This window comes from Petaurus breviceps, unplaced genomic scaffold (genome assembly GCF_028583685.1).
Source record: "Petaurus breviceps papuanus isolate PSGF00001 unplaced genomic scaffold, PetGlider_PUasm1.0 189, whole genome shotgun sequence".
NCBI lineage: Eukaryota > Metazoa > Chordata > Mammalia > Diprotodontia > Petauridae > Petaurus > Petaurus breviceps.
Genome location: NW_027185809.1, coordinates 13,616,471 through 13,629,987, shown reverse-complemented (window position 1 = coordinate 13,629,987; position 13,517 = coordinate 13,616,471). Strand labels below are relative to the sequence as shown.

Genomic DNA, 13,517 nt, shown 5'->3' with positions numbered 1-13,517 from the left:
GGTTTTTAAGTTGCTGGCCCATGGTTTTCTGGTTTGCTAGAGGTAGATGGTGAAAGGTGGAGTGTTTTAGAGTGACTACATTGAATCTTGAGAATCAGGGGTGGGGAAAATGAGTGCATTAACTTTGGTGAGTAGGGACAACATTGTAGTGGGTGTCTCCAAGATCATGGGAGTGGACTGTGGTAGGGGAAGCTGGGAAATACTATTGAAAATTAGTCTTTATACCAGCTTTGGTAGATAGACCATTGCTAAGCTTTTTACTATCTTGTTATAGCTAATTCAATGTGAATGAATAAATGAATTAAAAACATTTGCTAAGTGCTTACTATGCATCAAGCCCTGTGTGGGGCTGAAGATGCAAATACAAAATTGAGACAGTTTCTATTCTTTAAGAAGCTTTCATTCTAATGGGGGCTGGTGGTGTGGTGGGGGGTGGGGGGGGTTGAGGGGGCAGGCTCCACATAGGAAAATTTAGCTGTAAGGCAGATATCAAGATTCTGAGATCCTTAGAGTATGCTATAGGCAATGCCCAGGGGACCAGAGAGCGCTGTGGCAAGTCAGATGGTAAGACCCAGAGGCAGGGAAAGATAGTAAGGCCTGGTGTTCCAGAGGATGTTACTGTAGCAGGGTGCATAGCAAAGCCACGCAGTCCAAAGAATTTACTGGAAGGATGATGGCAAGGCCTACTGGTCCAGAGTGGGCAACATTGGGGTAGATGGTAAGTTCTGCAGGGTCTGGGGGCTGACTATCATGAACAAGTCATTACAGTTGGAGACTCCCAGCTTACTGAGGCAGTTCACCATGACTTGGATCCATCCCACTAGCCATAATCACAATTCATTTTCTGAAGGCTAGATGTTATTTAATGATATCAGTGGATTTCTGTAACTTACCAACAATGCTCCAAGTTACCTTTGTACTGTATTCTCTGTTTTTGTTTTTGTTTCCTGTACAGTGCTGGTCAGTGTAGACAAACTGGTGGTCCAATGTTGTCTACATCTTAGCATTTTCCCCAAACCCTGTTTATGTTAGGGGGCTGATTGGGTCAGTAACTTGAATTTGCCGTAAGTAAGCATGATCTTACGTTGGCCCTACCTCTTCCTAATTCCTCTACTTAGCTTCTGTCCCGGTGCTTCATCGTGGTGTGTGTGGAGGTGACCCTTAATTCTCAGAGCACAAGACAGTGAATTACCAGCTGTGACAAATGCTACCAAGCCTGAAAGTCTTCCAGTATGGACTGGATGGGAGGGAGGGCCACAGAGAGAATTGTGATCGGAATTGGTAGAATTGGATTGAGGTCAAGGAAATCTCGGGTCTTAAGATGGACGTTCCTAGAGGTAGCTGGTGGCTCAGTGGAGAGGACACTGGGCCTGGAATTAGGAAGTTCTGAGTTCAAATCTAGCCTCACATTCTAGCTATGTGACTCTGGGCAATTCAGGTTTGCCTCCATTTCCTCTACTGTAAAATAGGGATAATAATTGGACCTATCTTGAAAGGTTGTTGTGAAGATCAAATGACATAATTATTTGTAAAAGCACTTAGCATAATATCTGCATAGTAGGTACTATATTAATGCTTATTACCTTCACCCTTCCCTTCCCCTAGGAGACTCTGAAGATGGATAGTTATACTATAAAGTAAGGGGAAATCAATCCCTAGTAAATACTGTCCACTATTTAAAAAATGACACAGAGGTCCATAGACTTGAGATCCATAGTATCATAGATTTAGAAGCACAGGGGAAGGGGTTGGGGGACAGGGAGCCTTCGATATCATTTAATATTAGCTACTAGCATAGAGCGCTGGGCCTGGAGTCAAGAAGACTCATCTTCCTGAGTTCAAATGTGGCCTCAGACACTTACTAGCTGTGTGACCCTGGGCAAGTCACTTAACCCTGTTTGCCTCAGTTCCTCATCTATAAAATGACCTGGAGAAGGAAAAGGCAGACCATTTCAATATCTTTACCACAAAAATCCCAAATGGGGTCACAAAGAGTTGGACATGACTGGAAGGATGATTGAATGACAACAAAAACTCATTTGTACAAATGAGGAAACTGAGATGCAGAGAAGTTAAGTCAGTTGTCCAAGAAAAAACAAGTTGTCAGTGGCAGAGCCAGAATTTGGACCCAGTCTTGACCTAAAAAGATTTAAGTAAAGTGTAAACAAATTAAAAAAAAAAGTGATGTCATGTAGGGTCCACTTCTTATAAGTATAGATGAATAATTCAAGACCCTTTACCACCCATGAACTACTCAGTTGCTTCAGAAGTCATAGTGAATGGGTGGGGGAAGAAATAGAAGATGATGAATTTAGGGCTTCCCAGCCACCCTCACAGGTGCAGATCATTTAATTCACTTCAATTAAACAAATATTTTAAATGCCTGCTGTTTTGCCAAGTACTATAAAAGCCACTGGGAGGCATACCAAGTTTAGATGAGACATAATATAGTCCCTGCTCTCATGGAATTTACAGTCTAGCAGGGGAATATGACACATACACAGGAAGCAAATAAAAGAGCTTCAAACAAAATGCTACATGGGGCCAGAGGGGGAGCAAGGAGGGAGATTTCATCACCTACACATGATTTAATAATAACAGGGCCTATCTGATTACAACACATATCAAAAGACTTTCTAGATTATTTTGTTCTATTGGAATTTCATTGTTTTGATTATTCCTTGAAATAAGTGGACCATTGGAAGGGACCCAGATAGTTTCTGATTTCAGAGACATTGGTTATGATCACACTTGTCAGGTTTTCCAAGTATTTGCTCCATCACTGGTCAAAAGTAATGGTTGTGTATTGGCATTGACCTTGAAGAAAATCAATCGTGAGGAATTAGGAAGTCTGGTAGACGTGGAATGACTGGGAAGAATTAAAGCCCGTAATTGTTTGGGAGGCCCACCCACTGTCAGATGAATGTTGCCTAACCAACAGATAAGAACTGGTCTCATTTCTACTGATGGGTGTGAAACTGTAACATGACTTTTAAAGTAGTTGTTTTCACAGTGCTCAAAAGGCATGAGATGAAGACATTTCCATTAAGGTAGATCTTTTTCCTGGTACAGTACTAGTCATTCTTTACTTTTCAAAGTCAGAAGTTTTTAGTTTTTCTGTTGAAAATGAGGAAAAGGCTGTTTCAAGAACATCTGGTCTTCCAAATATTATTCAGGAGTCCTAATGTATACCCATGATTCTCACTCAAAGTGAAAACCTGAAAAGACCTTAGCCTAAAAGGATCAGGGTCTCCCATTGCGTCCTGGGCCATCTCCAGTGGTCCAGATGAATATCAGGCCACTGGGCCTAGATGGCTTTGGAGGAGAAAGTAAGGCTGGTGACCTTGTACAGCCCTCCCTCCCTCAAATCCAAGTCCCCTGCAAGTCATAACATCATTTCCCTGATGTCATGTTCCCCTTCAAGAATTAAGGACAAACACAGCAACAGCCCATGATTAACCTTTAGAATAGTAGAGAAAATAAACTCTGATTTTAGAACTTCATTTGAAAATAAGAGCATTAAAGTAGTTTCCTAGTGTGGAAAGTACCATTTAAATATCTAAACAGTTCATCAGTATTTCGGCCAGTGATAGCTTCCCTGGATGGCCCACCCCTGACTCTAAGCTCTGGGAGGGTAGAGAACCTCTCTTATTCACACTCACCAAATATTTGTGGAATGACCTATGAATGAACGACCTGAGTGACATGAAGAAATTTACCATATTTACTAAGCTGCTCCTCTTGATCATCTCCTTCCTCTTTAAATAATGTTCAGTTGTTCTTGTTCTCTTTGCGTCGGTATTTTTGTGACTGTGTGTTTATGCGTGACTTTTCTGTGTTTCATTGTGTATTTTTTGGTGTTCTGTGTATGTGCTGATCTCCCATTCTTATGCCGATCTTCCTCTCTCTGTCTTCAGCATGGTGTTTCCCTCCCTTCCCTTCCACTCTTAGCATTCACTTCTTCTTTTATGTCCTTCCCTAGATTGAAGATAATATAGAACTGAAATATTTTATTATCATATTTATCTAATACAGTGTTATGTACTCCATTCATATAAAGGTATGGGAGTGAAATGTTTTATTTCTCTCTCAATCTTTCTAACAAATCAACAAACAAAACCAGACTAACAAACAGCAAAATATAAAAAACAAACCCCCAAACCCAAACCCTAAATCAGATGACTTTTATGAATGTGATCTTTGATGAATAACTTTTCATGGGTGAGTGACCCTGGCCTAACACATTATTAAATCATGGTGTTGTTATACTTGTATTCTCTATAATATATGTAGTTGTATATTGAATATACCCAGAGTCTAGAAAAACCTGTGTATACGTGTATAAATACATACACACACGTGTGTGTATACACACACACACACACACCCTATGTGCATGCAGTGTCCCCAAAGTTTTAAGCTTATCTAAGTTAAGACTTTGGGGATATCTTATATATAATGCTGTATTTGGTTGTTGTTCAGTTGTGTCTGACTCTTCACGACCCTCTGTGGGATTTTCTTGGTAAAAATACTAGAGTGGTGTGCCATTTCCTTCTCCAGCTCATTTTACAGGTAGGAAATTAAGGCAAGTAGAAATTAAGTGACTTGCTCAGGGTCACACAGCTAGTGTCTGAGGTGAGATTTGAACTCTGGGAGATGAGTCTTCCTGACTCCAGGGCTGGCACTCTATCCACTGTGCCACCTAGATGCCCATTGCTCTATGCGGAATATATAATAATCAAAGGATGCCTTGCGTGATGGAGGTGGGGTTTTATGTCTTATCCAAAGTTCTTAAGTTACTTATTGACTGTATATATAAAATTAATTTATGTGCTTTTTTCTAAACCTCAGAGTTGGTTTATAATTGAACTGGGCAATTTAGAGCTATGCAATAGAAGATAGTAATAATAATTATAATGATAGCTAACATTTATATAGCACTTACTATATATCAGGCTCTGTGTTGAGTACTTTACATTTATTATCTCAGTTGTCCCTCACAATAACTCTGGGAGATAGGTGCTATTATATCCCCATTTTACAGATGAGAAAATGGAGGCAAATGGGTTAAGTGACTTGCCTGGCATTACATATGTGGCTGAGGCTGGATTTGAACTCAGGTTTTCCTGACTCCAGGTCCAGTACTCTATCCACTGTACCACCTAGCTATTAAAAACATGAATGTTTTGGAGTATCCCAAAAGACCACAACAAACACTGTCTCTGAACAAGAGAATGAGTCATAAAATATTAGAAGTGGAAGGGACCTTCAGAGGTCATCTAGACATTACCCTTATTTTACAGGTGAGGAAACTGAGACTCAGACAGGTTACATGGCTGGTAGTCACCTGGTAAGTGTCAAAGGCAGGGCTGGGACTTCAACCTAGGTCTCTTTAGCTACTGACTAGTTGACTGCTACTTTGGCTATTGACAGGAATGGCCTAATCTAGTAGAACAGTTAAGATTACAAGGGCTAGAGTTTCCTGGCCTGTCAAGGTCATGAAGTCAGTCAGGGAATGAAAAAAGGACCTAAATAACTTAAACATAATTAAAGAATTTAGATTCAGATTGATTCAAAGCAGCAAGAGGTTGATTTTGATTTCGAGGCATAATGGAGTTAAGGGGAGTGAATTAAGAGATTTAATTAGGGTTATAACATGGCTAAACAATTGAAATGCTTTGTATTGATTCAAATTAGGGAAGAAAGGGTAAGCCCATTTCTTACTGCATCTGCAGGGCCAGCAGAACTGTTAGGGTGCCACTGATATCCATTTATTGTCTAATGGGAAAAGGATCTCTGATTACTAAATTCTGTACTGGCATTGTAGTTGCTAAGCCTTAAAACATCACACAACATAAGGGATATCTATTCCATCTTACTGTGTGGTAGGTACCTTATGGTACTACTTCTGATCCTGGAGAGAATAAAAAGTGAATTGTAGGCTCAGACTTATGTCCTGCTTCCATTGTGTCCCCAGGAGGATAATGTCCTATACTCAAAATAGACACTAGAATCTGGCAGTCCTTTGGATTCCAATAAAACCTTTCTTCCAAAGAGTTATTATATAGTTTTCCCATTAAAGTCCTACTCTGTTGCCTTACATTGTTATGGACTATGTGTTCTTGAAGGTTGACTTGACAGGTTCTGATAGGTCCTAACCAAAAAGTTACACATCACTGACAATCTGCTTCCACTGTTTGAGAGATACTTGTCCTAGCTAAGTTTAGAGGGGCTCATTATTCAAAGGTTGGCCAGCATGTGATGGGTTTTTTTTGGCCATGGCAACGCATGAGACATTGGAGGATTTGCAGTATGCATTAGTGAAGGTAAGGCAGATGATCAAAACATGGCAATTTTGAAGTTATTACACATCCAAATATGTGGCATTTCCTTCCTGCTAGATTGTAAGTTCTCTGATGGCAAAGGCCATTATTCTAAATATCTTTGTATCTTTCCTAGTGTTTAGGATGGTGATTTGTACATAACAAGCCCTTAAGAATGGGTGTTGAATGTAAGAATAAATGAACAAATAGAATTAAAATAATTTTTGTGTTTGATTTCATTTACTTTTATAACATCCCAGTGAAATAAGTTGGGACAAGCATTATTTCCAATGAAGAAATAGGCTTTAGCAGAGAGATTATATAATTTTAGTAAGGTTACTCATAGCATAGCTATTCAATCACAACATTTCCCAAATGTAGCCTGTATGTAGAGCATTGTACTGGGTCCTGGGGATGAATACAGGAGAGATAACACATATTTCCTATTTTTAGGCAATTTAGAATCCAGACCTAGACTTTCTGATTGCTAGCTTAGAGTTATTTTGATCACCTTTGCAGATCTGGGGATTTGGATGACCCATGAGATAGGATGGTTTGGAGGAAAGAAAACTGATGTAGGAGTCAGGAGACCCAAGTTCTTATGCCAGCTCTTGCTAGCTGACCATGTGACCTTGTCCAAGATGACTTGTGAAAGCATAGAAAGAGAATGAAACCTGCCCTGTGATACAGTAGAAAGAGCATGGAACTTGGTGGAGTCACTAGAGTTGAGTTTGAATTCCCCCCCCCCCCGTACCATTTACTACCTGTATGACCTTGGGACCTTTCTGGGCCTCATATTCCTCATTTGTAATATGAGGAAATTGGTCTAGACTGTCTCTAAGGTCCTCTTTAGTTTTAGATCTGTGCTCCTTTGTAGGAACTAGATAATTTATAAAGTTCTTTCCTGCTCTGAGATTCTGAGGCTAAGACTGTGATTTGGGGTAAAAACAAACAAACAAAAAAAACCTAAAAAACTAAAAAAAAAGCCCCAATCTTGTAATTTTTAAGAGCTACTAGCATGTATTCTTAAAACTTATGATAATGTGAAAGTGAGAGAAAAAGGTTGAGTTAAAGGAAACATAATGTCTCCTATTAAGACATATGGGTATGATTTTTCTTTTTCATTAAGCATCCCTGACAAAGCTCATTCAGTGGATCTATCTTAAGTCCCTTATTGTGATTAGTATCATGATTACCCAGTAACCATCAACAAAAAAATCCAAAGAAACAAAATTAAAATGACACCAGACATTGTTAGCATAAGCTTCAGATTATTTACACTGTGTTAGCTTTAATAAGTATTTTGTTTGCTTCCCTGCTCCCTTCTGAGCTTGCTTTTTTTCTTCTAGTGTTTACTTTCCCAGTTTATTCATTGTCATTTTGAGGGTCATAGCCAGGGGTGGGGAACCTGTGGCCTTGAGGCCACATGTGACCCTCTAAGTCCTCAGGTGTGGCCCTTTGACTAAATTAAAACTTGGACTTAGTCAAAAGGTCATACCCAAGGACCTAAAGGGATTTGTTCTGTGAAGTTTGGATTCCGTCAAAGGGCCACACCTGAGGACCTAGAGGGTCACATGTGGCCTCATGGCTGCAGGTTCCCCACTTCTGGTAGTTATTGTACATTTGTTTTTCTCAATCTTTCTTATTTCTACATCAGTCATAGTGTGTATAGAACCAATATCAGCATGCTTATAGAATGTTTTATGTTTTGACACCCACATAGTAGCACTTTAGATTTGGGAGAGTTATTGTCTTAACTGAAGCATCTCATTTTATGTCTGTAACAGCCCTATAAGACAAATAGAACAGATGCTGCTATCTCCCTTTTCAGATGAGGAAACAGAAATATAGGAACATTATTGACATGAGGGTTGTTTTAACTGTGCTCTACATAATATATGTAGGATGGAAGTTGTAGGGAAGTAGATTTCCCTTTGATATAAAAAAAATCAGAATAGTCAGACCTATCCCAAAATGAATCAGGATGCCTTGGGAACCTTTGCTTGAAGTTTTCAAATAGAAATAGAAGTCACGTCAGGGATGATATTGTTAATTTAGTATGGTATTGTCTTTTTTAGGTAATCTCTCAGGTCTCCTTAAGGTCTAAGATGCCATGTCCTGTCCAAGGTCACAATTCAGTTTATCTAGAAAGAAGTGGACTTGGCTGATTGTCCCGAAGACCATTTGATTAATGGATCCATGTCAAACTGGAGGGAAGCCATGTGGGGCCCAGGGTCCTATCACTGGCTCTGTTCTGTTGCATGTTTTTGTCAGTTACTTGATAAAGATATAGGTGGCATATGTGTCAAACTCTCAGATAAAGTGAAGCTGGTAAGGATAGCCAATCAATCAGCAAGCATTTTATTAAATACCTAATACATGCCAGGGGGCCAGCTAGGTTGAGCAGTGGATAGAGTGCAGGGCCTGGAGTCAGGAAGACTCATATAGACATACACACATATTCTTACATTCTTTTTTTTTTTTTTTTGAGGGGGGAAGGCAAGGCACTTGGGGTTAAGTGACTTGCCCAAGGTCACACAGCTAGTAAGTGTTAAATGTTTGAGGTTGAATTTGAACTCAGGTCCTCCTGACTCCAGGGCCTGTACCTTATTTACTGTGCCACCTAGCTGCCCCTGTATTCTTACATTCTAATAAGAGAGACAAGAAATATGCATGCGTGTGCACACATACATACACACACATTAAATCCATAAATATATATTATATATACAAAAGATACACAAATATAGTATACATATACATATGTGTGTAGTATATATGTATGTATATATATAAAATACACATATAGTATATATGTATATATATATATGTGTGTGTGTGTATAATCTCTCTCTATATAATATCTCTGCAGTTGTGAGACACACATGTCCATGGGGTGTGCTACACTATTGAATGGATAAATAAACTGCAGTGTCCCCGTTTGTCTGTAACCTGTGCTGGCCTATTTATGTAGTGGCTAGCAAGGACCCTGAAAATTCTTGCAATAATGTCAAGTTTACAGCCGTGGCCAAGGCTTAACACTCACAGTATCTTCCCATGATGTTCCTATACCGCAGAGTGAAGAGTGGATTGTGTAGTAGCAGTCGTGGGCTCGGGGCAGCAACGTTTGACTTGAGAATCCACCTTAGACCTGAGGTAGGGGGTGTAGAAGTAGTCAGCTGGTAACTGGGGCCTGGCGTGCTGTCCCCTGGACAGATCTACTGCTTAGTGGTACAGTTCTGTTTCTCGCTGGCGTCTATTAGGTTTCTCCTGTTGCCCACCTGAGAAGCACTGGGTTTCTGAAAGCACCGGAGTTTCCATGTATTTTGCTGCCTATCGCCTACAACTTAAAACTTTCTCCTCCAGGATTTGGTTGAGGTAGCAAGTCTAGACTATGCATCATAGCCTAGGTGGCAGGAGCTGATTCTTCTTAGAGTATCAGGAAACTCGCACCAACTGTACCCCGTGCATTTGTGACCACATAAGAGCTAGAAACATGCTGACAACCTGGAAAGAGTTCAAAGAACCACAATAGGGTTGAAAGGCCTGGAGGATCTGATTTGTGATGAAAGATTAAATGGATGTTTATTTTGGCTGAATAAAAATGAAGGTGGAGAAATATGGTATTTGTCTATGAGTAAGTATCTGTAAGGTAGGGAATCCAGGAAGGAAGGGCATTTATTCAAGATGGCCCTGAAGGTTGCTATTGGAAGTAATGAAACAATAGGAAAATTCAGGCTTAATTTTAGGAAATATTTTCAAAATTGAGATGGAATTTTGGATTAATTTCTTTTAAGAGAAAATGCTGTGCTGGCCCTGGAGTCAGGAGGACCTGAGTTTGGATCCAGCCTCAGACACTTAACACATACACACACAAAAAAACTAGCCATGTGACCTTGGGCAAGTTACTTAACCCCAATTACCCTCCAAAAAGCAAAAAAAAAAAAAATCTAAAGAAAAAGAGAAAATGCTGGCAGCCATTGTCACATGAGTCATTCATTGGTCCAGGCATCTGGGTTATTCTTTCGATTTGCAGGAAGTGTGATCACAACTGCATTGTTGCCATTAGTACACTTTGCACTGTGCGCCTTTCCCAGTGGGTAATTGAGGCATGATTCCTTTATCCACTTGGTCGAGCCTTCCTTAAAGTTTAGGCCTTCAAGGACGTTGTGTAGGTTAGAACCCAGTGATGAAGTGGGCCCAGGATCCCAAAACAGAAGGGCCTTCAGTATTCTGATGCTGGCAACTTTGTACTGCTATTTTCTTTTCTTTAAGGATTCACGTCTCCTTGTCTAAAGCTGTCTCATTTCTTTTACTTTACTTTAGTCCTTACTCATTCACTTAGCCATGAATTTTTCACCTCTTTTGAGTGCCAAGAAATAGAGGACACTTCACAAAGGTTAGTTAGGGAAGGAACAAGCTTTTTAAAATTATTATTAAGTACCCACTATGTTCCAGGCACTGTGTTAAGAACAAGCATTATCTCCTTTCCACCTCGCAACAACCCAGGGAGATAGGTGCTGTTTTTAATCCTCATTTTATAGTTGAAGAAACTGAGTCAAACAGAAGTGACTTGCCCAGGGTCACATACCTAGTAAGTGTCTGAGAAGACTTGAACTCAGGTCTTCTTGACTCCAGGTCCAGTAGTGCCCTTTCTACGGAGTCACCCAGCTGCCTTCTAGGTACACAGTGTACTCCTTGGATCCATTGTGACTCAGTTTAACACTATACTTAGGCTTTTTACACTTTTCTCTCAGCATTGCTTTGCTTTTCATAGTCTAGTAAACACTGCTCTCTTCCAACTTTCTCAGTTGCTGAGCAAGCAAAAGTTAGAACTAGGTTATTAACTGTGTTATTGAGAAGGTTTTCTCACTTAGCCTAGAACATCCCCCCCCCCGGCCCCCCAGTGAAGAAGGAATGTCCTTTCTGTTTTGTGGAGTCCAGGCCAGGAGTCATCCCCAAGAAACTTCTGATGTATGAGTAGTACCATTCCTCCCCAGGTCTGACTTAAAGAGATCTTCCTGACCTAGTCTCTCTGATTCCTAAATAAATGAATTTAACTTAATAAATTTCCACTCCTTTTGACCTAGTGGAAAAATTCCTTTTAGTGGTTACACCCTGCTATTAAACCTCTTCTGGCCGCCTCTTCTGTAGTAGAGTAGCTTACAGTAGCTCCTCCACCCTTAATCAAATCATCATGGTTTCTTATTTTCATTTTCTTCCTAGGGCCTTCTTCCCCTACTCTGTCCCAATTTCTGCTCCCTGTACCATGTCACCAGCTCAAAATCATGTCAAGACACTATTCTCTCATTCATACTGCCCTTCTTAGGTCTGTTCCTGGGTCCTAAGATATTTCTAATTCAGACAGTCATTGAATTTGAAATGTAGATGTGAATTTAGAGACAGAGCCCATCCTCTCTGGCAAGTGACCTACCCAAGGGTCACACAGTAAATTGGTAGCCTCAAATCCAAGCCTCTTAACTCATAGTCTAGTTCTTTCCTTCACAGCACACAATCCTAATGGTGTTCTCTGCTTAATAGTGTTAGCCTCCAAATCTATATTTAATTCTTTGTAAAACTATCTTTTGGTTCTCAGGAAGTCAGGATAAATTTGACTGAGGGGGGTTACTTTTCTTTTTTTGAAGGGGGGAAGGCAGGGCAATTGGGGTTAAGTGACTTGCCCAATGTCACACAGCTAGTAAGTGTTAAATGTCTGAGACCAAATTTGAACTCAGGTCCTCTGGACTCCAGGGCTGGTGCTCTGTTCACTGCCCCTGGGGGTTACTTTTCTTTACAAGCACTTACTTCATTAGCTTCTACTTTTAGCAGAGGTCTATCCAGCAGACATTTTGGTTCTCAAGAATTGCTTTCTGACTTAAGAGTGTGTAGTAAGACCCATCTGTTCAAAGAGAAATGTGGCAGACCTGTAGGAAGATTATCAAACCCAGTCCTCAGTCTACTCTTGATTTGAGATGTGTATGTCTGATCCTGTATCCATGTACCCATATGAAAAAGGAGGCAGCTTCTTAGAATAACAGATGTAAAATGAGCCAGTTTTTGAGTCAGTGACCACAAACAACCATCATCCTGGCATTCGAGGCTTTTCTTTTGTGCGTCAGCAACCCTGGGATATAGGTTTCTTCCCTACAGTCCAAAATTGACCATTTCCATATGTCTGCTTTGGCTAAAAGTGCGTGATTTTATGTAAAGTTCAGTAACAAGCTGAGACAGAACATCACTTTTCATTAACCCAGACTCCATGAAAAACAAACAAAAAGCCCCCCAAATCCATATTCTCTCTATTTACGGGATGAAGTGAGTTTTAGGGGGAAAGATTTTGAATTAGGGCCTGAACTTGTTATGAATCAAAGTTAAAAAGTGGTTGCCAAGTTTGTGACCTTTAGGGGCATCCTCAACCCTTCCTTATCCCTTGCACCCGTATCTAGTCAATTGCCAGTTTTCTTACATCCATCTGCTCTTTTCACTCATGCAGTTGAGGCTCTGATTACTTCCATCCCTGACTATAATAGCCTTCTTACTGGTCTCCCTAACTCTATTCTCTTCCTCTCTCTAATCCATTCTCCAAACCAGTTGTGGCAAACTCAAATAGATGATCTGGGGGTGGGGATGGGTGATAGGTGGGACTGGCTGGACTAATCCATATGTAAGTATCCCTGCTGGTTGCATATTGTCTTATTTTTGGGTTTGGGTTTTTTTTTTTTGTCTTTTTGGAGGGGGGAAGGCAGGGCAATTGGGTTTAAGTGACTTGCCCAAGGTCACACAGCTAGTAAGTGTTTAAGTGAATTTGTAAGTGTTAAGGCTGAATTTGAAATCAGGTCCTCCTGACTCCAGGGCACTGTGCCATCTAGCTGCCCCTTGTCTTAATTTTAAAATATGTTTGATTATAATTGTATTTTTTGTTCATTCAGTCATTTCAGTGCAACTCTTTGTGACCTCATTTGGGGTTTTCTTGGCAAGGATCCTGGAGTGATGTGCTATTTCTTTCTCCAGCTTATTTTACAGATGAGAAAACTGAGTCAAACAGGGTTAAGTGACTTGCCCAGGGTCATACAGCTAGTAAGCGTTTGAGGCTGGATTTGAGCTCAGGTCTTCCTGACTCCAGGCCCACCTGGCCACTGTAGCTGCTACACACACACACACACACACACACACACACACACACACACACACACA

General features: G+C 40.4%; 1 protein-coding gene across 1 annotated transcript in view; it reads left to right on the top strand.

Annotated features, from left to right (window-relative positions):
- IFT43 (intraflagellar transport 43) overlaps positions 1 to 13,517 on the top strand; it is a 345,957-nt gene that overhangs the window by 245,396 nt on the left and 87,044 nt on the right. The gene's annotated exons all lie outside the window — the stretch shown is intronic.